A 12,123-nucleotide genomic window follows, 5' to 3' on the forward strand; every position below is an offset into this window, starting at 1 on the left:
GTGGAATTTCTGCCATGTTCTCATTTCCGATTGCAAACCAGAAGCTGCCGTTTCTATCACTGCTACCTACTTTGTTTGTTTGCCTGTACAATGGATCGTGTATTGATTGTGTATTATTAATACAGGCTTTGGACAGGTTGCAGAAGTAGGGGTTGGTGGCTCAGGAGGAGCTGAAGAAGCAGTCGCTGTATGGTTAACCCTAAGCCTTCCTATAGAAGTGGACTTTTTCCCTACGGAGCTACAATAGTCCCCTTTGTTCCCCCGAGCGTTCCTGTCCTCTCTGCTGGCGGACTGCTGCTCCGTGTCACTTGCGCTGCTGGCAGAGCTCGGTTCTTTCAGAATACCTTACGGATCTCGTCACTGGGGCCTGGACGGCAGAACTTAACCCAGGACTGGCAGCCTGTTGCCCGAAAGCGGAGGCACGGCGATTAGCGTCAGCTTCAGCCCGCGGTTTTCGGAGGGCTTTCAGAAGGCAGTTCTTGTAAGCGGACACGCGGTGTCCCGAAACGTCCAGCTCCGGCGCCCGGGACTCCCGGCACCTGTGGGGCCCGAGGCGCTCGTTCCTCCCGGCCCGGCGTGCAGGCGGGCGGCGGGGCGGGCAGGGCGAGCGGGCGGCCTCGCAGACTCCTCCTCCGGCCTCCCCGCCCCGGGGCCCCGTGACGCCGAGCGGCCGCGGAGCGCCCGGGGAGGGAGCGGGGGCTGGGATGGGACGGGATGGGAGCGGGCGAGGGGACGGCTGAGCCCGCGGGCGCCTTTAAATTCGGGCCGGGCCGGCCGCCGCCAGCACAGCCGCTTCGCCTCGCCCCGTCCCCGCCTTCGGCCCGGCCCGCGGCCGCCGAGCGGTAGCGAAGCGGGCGACCGTGCGCGACTCCGGACACGCGTGTGCCAGCGGAGCGGCCATGCCCCGCGGCGCCCGCTGAAGCCGCCCCGCTCCGCCGCTCCGCCCGCCCGCTGCCCCGCAGCCCCCGCCCGCCGCCAAGCTGGAGGAGCGCCGCAAGCCCGAGCCCCGCAGGTGAGCGCGGCCGCGGGGAGCGGAAGGCGCGGGGGCACCTGCACGGCTGCCCTGCTCCGGCGGGCTGCGCTCAACCCGTGCTCGGTACCGGGTAACTTTGTGAGCGCTCTGTGCTCGTGTTTCGACCGATCTTCGCGCCGGTACGTTGTCAGCTGCACCCGTTGGAAGGAAATCCCGTTTCCTCTCAGTTTTTCCGTGCTCCATCTGGTGTTCAGACGCACGCGGCTATTTCCCTTCCTCAGACCGGCAGAGGGGAGCTCCTTGCTTCTCGTCTTACCCTTTGCGAGCTTCCTGTTGCGAGCTGCAGGCGAAGGGTGCTGTTCTCCGGAGCGAACGCGGCACCGAGAACCCGGCCGTCCTTTTGTTCACTCGCACCCCTAGGTTGCTTTCTTACGGCAGCGTTAATTACTGCTATCTTTCCCCTCGGGCAGGAGCGCATCCTCAGCGCCCGTCCCGGCTCCGGAGCCGTACGGTGCGGCCGGTCGGGAGGGGGACGGCGGTGCCGCGCCGCACTGAGCGCCGGAGCGGAGCGGCCCCGGGAGCCCCCCGAGAACTGGCCGGGTAGGGCGGCCGTGCCGAGCTGCAGCAGGAGCAGAGACACGGCAGCGGCTCCGTGCAGACACGGGGAGCTGCACCGCGCCGTACAGATAGTCACTGTGTTGTTTCAGCGAAACGCAGTTTACTTTGACAAAATGCGAGAAATTGCTTGTTGTATGGGGGAATAGAATTAATGTTCCTCTTTAATTGCTGCTGTGACAGTCTGCAGAAATATAAGAATTTTTGGTTGCTATTCGAAAGGAAACTGTTTGCACATTAAGAGTGAAGTACGGCTACCTCCCCACCTCCAACAACAGCAAAAAGCCCCGTAAGGCTCCCAGCCGAGTTTGGCTGTAATGATTTCCAGTCATATGCAGGATGTTTAAATGAGATTGTTTGCATCTATGCGCTGGTTGGCGTGCTTGTAACCCATGTGTCTCTGTCTTCACTTCTCCTACCTGGAAGCCAGTGCTGAAGGAAGCGCTGAAGGAGCTTTTATGGTGACTTCCCTCGTTCCAGCAGCTTGTAGAGTCCAGTTTGCAAGACTTTGTTTCAGGTGGTGGCTTCAGCAGTAAACTAAACAGGATGTCACTTCACCTGTCTGCAAATGTCAGCGTCCTCTGACTGGCAAACGTTAGCATGGTCTGCAGTGATGCTTAAGTGTTCCCCCATTCAGATAGAAAGAAACAAGATTACATTTACCTCTCCTAAGAAATATGAAGGGACAGGTTTGCCCGTTCCTTTTCCTTCCGTCCTGTAGAATGTGAGTTTCATGTGTGTCAGAGCAGTGGACTCAGGGAGAACTCTACGCTGCATTTCCAGGGCTGTGGGGGGCCAACAGCTGCTGGGGAGTTAGAGATGGTCAGTTGGGAACTGCTGGCTCCGTGTGTTGCTGTTGTCCAGAGTTGAAAGTGGGGTGAGAAGGAAATGCATTTGTTTGGCTTTTTTTCTTTTTTTCCCCTGTCAGTTGGATGGGAGGAACTTTTCATTTGTGTGCATAGGGCATTCCTAGCGAGGTAACACCTTGTGCACGTTCCCATTCAGCACTTTGCAAGGTCCAGCAGTGTTTTCTGCAGCTGATAACTGAAGATTTTTTTCCTTCAGACTTCTGTGTTTTAAATCCTGAAGCTGCTGTGCGCTCAGAAATAAACCCACCCGGGTGTACTAAAATGCTGCACTGCAATATTACTCCTAGTAAGGCTTTAGAAAGAATTCAGTAAGGGAACTTTTAAAATGTGTGTTTTGCAATCCTACTGTCAGTGTAGGGCAAACGCTTCAGTTACTGATGCCTGATGCTGATAAGGTTGTGCGCAGAGTGCAGTTCAAAGGAAAACATCCCTGCGAGAAGGGAAAATCTGTAGCTCCTGTTTTCTGCTCCACCACTTATCGGAGAGGGCGCCTCGCTCACGTACAGACGTGTTCTTTCAGCAGTGGTGGAGGAGCAGCTTGTGTTTCTGTCCGAGGGATTTTTAGCTATACTGCCACCTTGAAGACCTGCGATAAATAACAAGCTGGAAGGTGCTCTGGGCAAGGCTGTGAATGAAAAGTACTGTGTAGGTGCATAAAGACAAGTTTCCTATGTATTTTTCTGCCGATAAAGTCTGCAAGCCTCTGTTTTCAGGTAGCACTTCTTAGAATCGGGGAGTTTGTCCTGCAAGAGAGAGGCAAGATTGATGAAGGATTTCCTGGATGAAGGGAAGGTGGATTGTGAAAGTGCTTGTACCTGTGGGTACAGAAAGGGGTGATCCCGTGTGTCAGTGTGCCAGTCTGCTAGTGTGGATTTGCTTGTCTTTTGACTGTTCTTATGCTGGTTTATTGAGAAGCAGATGTCCCTGTCTACAAAACAGTGAAAGCCTGGGTTCCTTCTTTCAGGTCGTGAGCACTAACAGACTTCAGACCACGTTTGCACCCTTCTGGCACCAGTGCTGTGGCATCAGCAACCTCTGTTACACCGTTAGAAGTGACAAGCAATGTTGTCACTTTTCAGCACCCTACTTTTCACATGTTTTCTCTGTGCTTTAGGTTTAGAATTTGGACTCCTGCTTTGAGGAAATTAAAAACTTTTTGATAACACTATCAGGTTTTCTTGTTCCAAGTCAATTAGCTGCTTCTGGCTTCGGATCCATTTAGAAGGCTCAAAAGCGGTGCTCTTTGAAAACTCAGTAATAGCAATTCAGTTAATGCTGGTAAAGGAGTGCATCTCTGTGGGTAGCCTGATGTCACTGTGCTGAGTCTGGGGGAAGGAAAGGTGAACTAAGTGAGATGGGAGGTAGAAGTATTTCTCTTACGTAGCTTTAACTGTATGGCTTGAAATGAAAGCAGAGCAATAATGTAGTCATCTGGGTTGTGATGAAAGTCACTCTGAATGCAGGCTGTCCATTGTGTCAGGCTGCTCTTCGATGACCTCTGAGCCAAGGAGACACATGGTACTTTCTATCCTATCAGTTTCAATTGAATGATTACATTAAGAGAGAAGGAAAGAAAAATAGCTTTTAGTTGCCTTCTTGTGATTATTAGTTTTTCATATAGGTAACTTTTGAAGTTGAGATCAGAGGAGTGAGTAGCCATTTACCCGAGTTTTATGGGACTAACAGAAACATAAGAAATACAGATCTCTGTTTTCGGCTTTCAGTTGTGTTTGGTTTGGAGTTGCAGATTTCTGCCCAAATTGCAGCCATGTAAGTGGAGAGCAGGACTTAGGGTAGTCAGTGGTGAACTGTACTGTGTGAGATCGGCTGGTCTTTGTGGGGACAACAGAGGAAAACACAGCCTTATTTTCAACATCTTTTCTCACTGGAAAAATTAGAATAGTCAATTTGACATTGCCAGGATTGGAATCCTTCTGATTTCATCTCAAATGAACTTTCAGCATCTGAATTCCAGAAGTGTAAGCTGTTAGTAGGGATAATGCTTCTTGAGAAACAAGAGGAACCGTAAAGAGGGGAAATATTTATATCTGATGCATATAACATGTACACAAGAGAGAATCAGTTAAGGTGAGGGAGAAGAGTCTTCCAAGGAACAGCATTTCAAATCCTAACTTTATTTTACAACTGCACTCTTAAGGAGCTAGGTTCATACTTCTGTTTTGCAGTATATGCTTGCTAAATGCTATTTATTCAACCCGATTTGATTTGAAGCAAGTCTTAAATTTTCTTTAAATAGGCACTCATTCATTTTTCTTGCATCTTGAAGTGAGTCTTGAAAATTTGAACTTGATAGGAGCCGTTCAAATGGCTTCATTTAAGGCTGAAGATTGCAGAAAGAACTTTGTTCTCCTCTTAATTGTGGGGTATCTTCCTTAGTGGTGTGTGCAACTTCAAGGTTAGAATATTTTCACCTTCAGCTTTTTAATGCTTTTGCTTTATTTTAATCACCTCTGTCTCTGATTTCACCTCTTAGCCTTGAACAAAAGGTTGCATGTAACTGCTTTTATTGTACCTGTGGCTATATAACACTTCAGATGCATCGTCAACCCTTATACGCAAGCATAAAGATTTTTTTTATCTAGGTTGCTAAATATAATAAGACTTTGTTTAGATTTGAGGTTGGGAAACAGTTGCTCAATAGCTGAAGGAAAAGTGGTGTTTGAACGCATTAAAGCTGCTTCACTGCATCAGAATTGAATGAAAGTGTATTTGTCATGCATGGAGGCTGCGCGTGGAATTTTTTCTGAGGTCTCATAGTTGGCAAATTTTGTGCTAATGAAGTGAATTTTAAGCAAATTGCTAAACTTGAATATTCTGATATCATTTCCATGTCTGACAGTTCCTGCTTTCAACAGAGAAGCCAACAGCTAAAGAACAGTAGCTCTGTTAGGTAGCCCAGGCTTTGTGTCTTTCAAGGCAGAAACAATAATAGCGATGAAGAAATAGATGGGTCCTTTGTTCTCCTCTGTCCCCGATGAAGCTTCGTTCCAAAGCCTTAATGGCACAACAATACAGTGTGCAGTGCTCTAAATCGTTCAACATCTCATGACCTATTAGGCCAGGCCTGTGAATAATAGCCAGGCTGGAGTAAGCGTCTTGGGTGCAGGGTCAGCGTGATGGGCTGCAGCAGCAGATGCCTTTGTAATGCTGCTGATATGATGCCTTGGAATCAATATAGCCCCAGTACAGTGGTGCTTGGCTTTGTACCCTTCTTACCTTGTGTGGAATGCTGAGTTTGGTGGGGCTGCTCCCTTAGTTCCACAAAGCACTTCAACACTGGTGACGCTTGTCCTTGGAGCTGTTGGGCTCATGGAACTTGGAGGCCATACTGAGCTGGGATGGAAGGTGTTTGCTAAAATCACCTTTATTCATTACATAGACAAAGTGCAGCCATTGGTTGCTTGCAGAACAAGGTTGGAAATAGGTTGATGGTCAGCACAAAGTACTCAGTGCTTTCAGATTGGGACTTGAAGGGTGGTGCTCAAGTTTGTGTTTCAAGTTACAGAGTTCACCCGTAGGACTGTCAGATAGCATCACTGATTTTGCTGAGAAAACACAGTGACTAAACAGATGGTGTTAGCAGAGTATAAAGTTTAAATGCTTTTGGTTGCAGTGTGAGTTTGTCTCCAGTATGTTACTGACACATACATCACCAAAATGTGCTTGGAAAGAAAAGTCTTTTCTTGCTTAAGATCCAGTACATCTTCTCAAGGAATGTGAGAGGTGTGAAGATTTTCCCATAACTGCATAAATGGTTCTTATTCAGGTTAAAGCAGTATTTGGCTCTTTATATACAGTATGCAGTAGTTTGTATATTGAGTGGCTCCCACTGGGGCTTTAGGAGAGGCAGCGTAGCTCCCACAGCTTCTGCCTTCCCTGGCATAATGGCTTGGAGGATGCTTTCTGTGGCCTTCTTGGGTAGTACCTTTTATACTTAACTGTACCTAGAGAAATGGATTTTGACAGCTGAGTAGAATGAATCCAAGTCCTGAGTATGCTCTCATGTCAGACAAAAGAAGATGGCTAAGATGCTTGTGGCTTCGCTGGTGACCAGTGAAAAGGAAGAGACAGGTCTGCTGGTCTTTGTGCTACATCTTGATTTTTCCTTTGGAGAAGTGCTTGGAAGTGAATGAAGCCTGAGAGCCTCAGTGCATGGAAAGAATGCAAGCGAGTCAGGACTTGAATGCTGGCTCGGGCCTGTGCTTCACTAAAGATGTAGGCGAGCCCAGGCACCCTTCCTTCACCTCTGTGGGCACTGAGCTGCAGTCGTGATGCTCCAGCTGCTCCCTTCCCTATGCTGTTCCTCTTGGCAGTACAGGTTAAAGGCATGTAACCATTCAGCGTAATACATGAATAGTCCTCTTACTCTGTACCCGTGGACAGAATAGTGGAACAGCAGGAATTGCTGCAAAAGAAAAGCCTCTGTATTTGTTTAAGTTTTGTTCGGATCACCCACCTCTCTGCCAAAAATGCAAAGTATAATTTCTATTGAAAGGGAATATGCTACAAAGCAGTTCTGTGGAAATCCCAGCTATGTCTTAATGTCAGAATCTTTTCCAGACGCTAAAACCAGCTCCAGCTTTTAAAATAATTACTCTACATAAAGATCAACCTAGAGGAGTTTAGAGACAGTGCAATTCATTGAAGATTAGGTATACAATTTATGTGAAGAAAACACCATTACAAAACCATCTTATACTCATTATACTCAATATACCTCCTGGTGAGTAACCTGAGTGTCTTGTGAGCCCTGTAGTGCAGAGAGTGCGTAGAGGCTTCTCTGAACTCCATAAGCTTATGTAATTACTTTTCTACAAATGAAGCTGTCTTTCTTAAACATGTTTCTGTCTCTCTAATCCTCAATTCTGAACAAGACATCTTTGTGGTAAGTAGTCCGGGTACGGCAGTGCCTTGACTTAAAATAGCTTTGTATTTTTGCCTAGTAACTCACAGAAGGTGGCTGGTGTTTTTGAGGAAGAGATGGCTGCTGTTCTGGCTATGACCCGTAGTTTGAAGTTCTCAGAATTGTGCATGAAGTCGTGAACTGTGGTATCAGCCCAACTTCTCTGGCTCTGTTCCCGGACCAGTCGTTTCACATAAGAGAGCAATAAAAAATGCAAGATAATGGTGCAGATAACTGGGAATTAGTATTATAGTCTATTTTCCTTTTACCTTTAAACAGCCATATCCCAATTAGGTGCTGAGCATAAAGCAGTTCTTTGTTAACAGGTGTCTCCAAGATATTGGAAGACTAAAAGGCGGCTTTGCATCTCAGTTGTGAAAATGAGCTGGAGTTAAGCACAGCTGTGCATTCTTCTGAACTGAAGATTTCTAGCTAAAGATAACCAGCAAGGTTGGTAGGCATGAACTTGTGCAAGTGCAGGGACAAACCCAAACTGCTCTGGAAAGCTGACTGGGTTGGGCAGCTTGTGCTGCATGGCTGCTGATCATGCAAGTGCTTTATTTCCCTCTCAATCCCTGTCTCTCATCGTGGCTATACCTGCTACTTTGAGCTGCAGAACTGCTTTTTATCTTATTTATTTATTACTATTTTTTAAATGTCTGTGACCAATAAGGTGGCCCTGCCCTCTTAAAAAAGGAAATAAGAATTGCTGTATCTCACAATGCTTTTATTTAAGTTACCAAGGCAAAATGACCATTTTGGGCCTTCTTAAGAAAGCTTTTTTTTAAAAAAAAAACAGAATTTTTTTCACCAAGAATGTTTGCCTTTAGTTTTTGTAGGTAGATGCATGTAGAAAGAGGATGGAAGAGCTGACCAACACGAGCATATAAGCTTGGTCCAGTTTGCTCACAGATGAAATCTTGCCATGAATTCCTGGCCTGTTACCTTTTTAACTTGAGTCTCCATGAACCACTTGGTAATTCTAATGCTGTATGTAAAATCAACTTGCGTGTTTTGTCGTAGGCTACATATAACACATAGTGTATTAGCATCAATTGTGGCTCTTTAAGATGCTTTAAGTTTATGAAGTGGAAGTAGGAACTCTTATTTTACAGAGGTTAGGAAGAAGAGGGAAAAAACATTTTAAAATGTCTATTTCTAGAATAGATGAGGATTTTCAGACATTGCCTAAAAAAATTACCTATGCTAGAGTTGCCTTTTCCCTTCCAGAAATCCAGTTCTGGACAAGCTTGTTGATCACTATTCTGTTTATATGAGGATGTAGGACCTTCTGCACTGGTGCTGCTTGTCAGCATCACTGCTTTGAGCAGTCTGTTTCTGCAGGAGGCTCTTCTGTGGCAGCGTTCACTGGAAAGAAGTTCATTAGAAGTAGCCATGAACACTTTCTGGCAAGAAGCAACTTTTCTGCTCTGGGTTATTGTTTTAAGCTGACATGAGTAAGTCTATTTTGGGCTGCCCTTAAATGGATGTCATCTAGAGGACAGTCTTGTTAAAACTTGGTTGTTGCCTGCTCAGCAGTTCAGTTATGCTCTCTTGACTGTGGTTGGAGGATACAATAAATCCAGCTTTAGGGCACTTAGAACCAAATTAAGAATATTACTCTCCCGTGAAGCAAACTCACATTGCTAGTAAAGTGAGTTTACCTTTTTTAAGTGGATTACCTTTATGCTGGATCATGTATTGTCTGCTTACACTGCGCTGCTTTTATGCTGCATCATGTTCCTCCTATCCCAGTGGCAAAAGACCTGTATCGCTTTGCTGACTAACGCAGCAAAAATGCAGTCATGCCCCTGCGTGGTCTGGGGCAAACTCTTGCTGGCTGATTAATAGTCCTCAGGTCCAAGATTAAGGATTGGGCGGGGAATGTTCCTGACCAGTACTGCTCTTGGAAGTCAAGGTAGTAGATTGCTACACAGGGTATCTCTTTTCAGCACCGTATCAGCTAAGCATGTTGGAGGACAAGGAACATTCCTTAACGTCAGTGGCTTGCTCGCTCTTGTCCACTGCAGTGATCTTTGAGAACTGAATGAACTCTCTTCTTGCTTTCTTTGCAGGAACAGTCAGAGGAGCGAATGTGTAGATGAGCTCTTGGCAGTGAGGTTCCCCTGGACTGTAATCCCTGGTCTGTTGTATCCCAGCAGCTCTTGGTGCTCCATGACAGTTATTTTTCTTGGCATACTGGCAAAATAGTGCACATGCATGTCCCACTGATAGAATGACATGAAATGTGGAGTATCCCAAAGATTTTGCTGTGTGTGTAAGATGGATTAGCATTTAACTCTGTCTGAGCCTAACTCCTGAAGGCTTGGTAGCCTGCTTTTCTTGAACAAGAGTGCACATCTAAAGCAGTGATGGAGAGAGGAACCATCAGTGGCAGTCCTGTTTCTGCTGGGTGATTCCCATGGGTGTCATTCATCAGGGTCCTGCAGCCTTTGGGTTCTGGGGCTTAGGCTAGCTAAGTGAGGATTTGGTGAATACTTTTACTTTTTGCTGTTGAAATACAGAGTGGCTCCCTGGGTTCCTGATGCTCTGGGCTGTGGGTTTTGTGTTTTTTTTGGTCATTCTGATTGAATCTTAAATTGATGGAAGTGAGGAAATTCTTTATTTCAACTTCTTCCCCAATGGCTATAAAATAACTTGGTTTTGCTTAGCTCTCTTCTTATCTCTAGAAAGGTTTCTTCAGCAAATTTGTACAGTGTTTTACCTTCGAGTGGTAGAGGAAGAAAGGGCATTTAGCTTGAGATTTGGCTGTTTGCATTTCTACCTATCAGATCTGCGTTAGTTTTGATTGACTTTTATGAAGTCAGCATCTTACGCATGTACTGAGAATGAGGTGAGTGTCGGCTTTCAGGAGAGGTTTTCTCATCTTCCCTGGGGAAGAATCTCTGTGAACTCCTCTGGACAGACAGTTGTCACTCAAGTGAAGGTGAGATTGGCTTGCAGTACTTTGGCCACTGAACACCACCCTATTTTTCTTTGCTTGTGTAATATTTTTGGAGAGTTTTTCTTTCCTCTGTCTGTGTTGTGTGTACATTGACATTCAGTTTTGGTGACTTTGCCTCCTCTTAGTTTTACGTGTGTGCTGTCACCACACTGTTTTTAATGTGATCTCAAATGTTACCACATCCTTCACTTTGGAGCAACCGTTGTCTGATTTGTAGAAGTCACTTGTTCTTTCAAAGACTTTCATTTGGTAACTGGTTAAAGGTTACGTGAGGATGCCAGTCACAAGCACAGTTCAAGAAGTTCCTGCTGATGAATATGGTTCTACACTGTTCAGTTGTGCCACATGTGCGTAAGGCTGGCTGTTGAAGGAGATTGCTGAAATCATCCATGTTCAAAATAGCCTTTATGCTGCTTTATGTTTTTGAGACCAGCATATCATGAAAGCTTTTATCACTTCAGCATGCCGAGTATTGGATGAGAAGTGCTGTGCCTGCACTATGTGAAGTGCTGAATGCACATTAACTCTCTTGGCTGCTTCAGATGTGTCCAAAACATTTTATACAAGCAGGCTTTCTGCCTGGTAGGGGCTGCCTCTGCCACTCAAGCTTTCTGCTGGATCAGATGTTATCCATCCTTCTAGCAGCAGAAAGCTGGTGTGTCTCAAGCCTGATGTTAGTGTTGGGACCTAAAGTTTGTGATGCTTGGAGAGTGGCTTAAGCACCTCAGTGGTGCTTGGGGGAGGTGATGGGGAAGGAAATGTGCAGCTCTAGGAGTTGTGCTTTTGAAAATACAAGACTTGAAAAGCTCTAAACTGTAATTACAGAAGTGAAATTAAGACAGAAGATGGCATTTTGTATTGGTGGTTTTTTCTTTTTCTTTTTTGCTGTGGAGAAGAGGCTTTCCTCCAAAATAGTCACATGGGAGGAGACCAGTGCAGTAGCTGCAATGCTGCAACTGAAAGCACTTGATTGTTTTCCCTGGAGAAAACCTCATCTGGGTTAATGGTGCCACTTGATGTGCTGCTCCACCCCACATTGTACACACTGCCTGTTCTTTTGCCGAATGGGAAATGGACATAAACCTAGGAACTCCCATTTCAGATAACAATTTATTTCAGAGGCAGCCTGGCAAGACTGAGAGACTTGCTTTTAATATTGCTTTTAATTGTCTATAGGTAGAAAACCCTAAGTCAGATCTGTGCTGTCCATATTTTCCTGTATTCAGCAATGCTGGAAAAATTCCCACAGTTGCCGTTTCCTTGTCTAGGTTTATATATCTGTGTCTATTTATATATAGATGTATACAAATGCCCTGTCTAGTATGTGCTTTTAAAGTCTGCACCTATTTTAGACTTGAGTGCTGAGCTGATGTAAAATACATGCTAATGATGTTGCAGGCAGCTCTTAGTCCATCATACCTAGTCTTATGTCATGATACACTTCTTTCAAGGAGCTCTTACATCAGGCTTGAACAAAGAACAACTGCTCTATGAAACAGGATTGGTTTTCAGTAGGCTCTTTCAGTTGAGGAGTGCATGAACACATTGTCATAAATCAGCCCACTGTAGCAGTTTCGTCTAAGGTTTACGGAGCCTTAAGTCATGCACTGAGTTATAAATGTTGTGTTCACACTGCTTAGTTTTCTTTAAGCAGGGCAAAAGTTTGCAGTGTGGCTTGAGGTCATCTTGGCATGGTAGCCTTCTTGCTTAGTCCTTCCTTTAAAGGCTCTCTCACTTCTGAACAACTAAGATGGTGAGAGAGTTAGGAACTTCCAAT

General features: G+C 45.8%; 1 protein-coding gene across 6 annotated transcripts in view; it reads left to right on the forward strand.

Annotated features, from left to right (window-relative positions):
* Positions 1-12,123, forward strand: part of SLC4A4 (solute carrier family 4 member 4) — a 216,657-nt gene that overhangs the window by 46,081 nt on the left and 158,453 nt on the right. The window contains exon 1 of one of the 6 annotated variants that reach the window (XM_015861478.2): positions 739-1,012. The exons of the other annotated variants lie outside the window; for them this stretch is intronic. The gene's annotated coding sequence lies outside the window, so the exon portion shown is untranslated. Of the gene's footprint in view, positions 1-738; positions 1,013-12,123 lie in introns of those variants that run through there. 6 annotated transcript variants of the gene reach the window in all.

This window comes from Coturnix japonica, chromosome 4 (genome assembly GCF_001577835.2).
Source record: "Coturnix japonica isolate 7356 chromosome 4, Coturnix japonica 2.1, whole genome shotgun sequence".
In the NCBI taxonomy this organism is placed as follows: domain Eukaryota; kingdom Metazoa; phylum Chordata; class Aves; order Galliformes; family Phasianidae; genus Coturnix; species Coturnix japonica.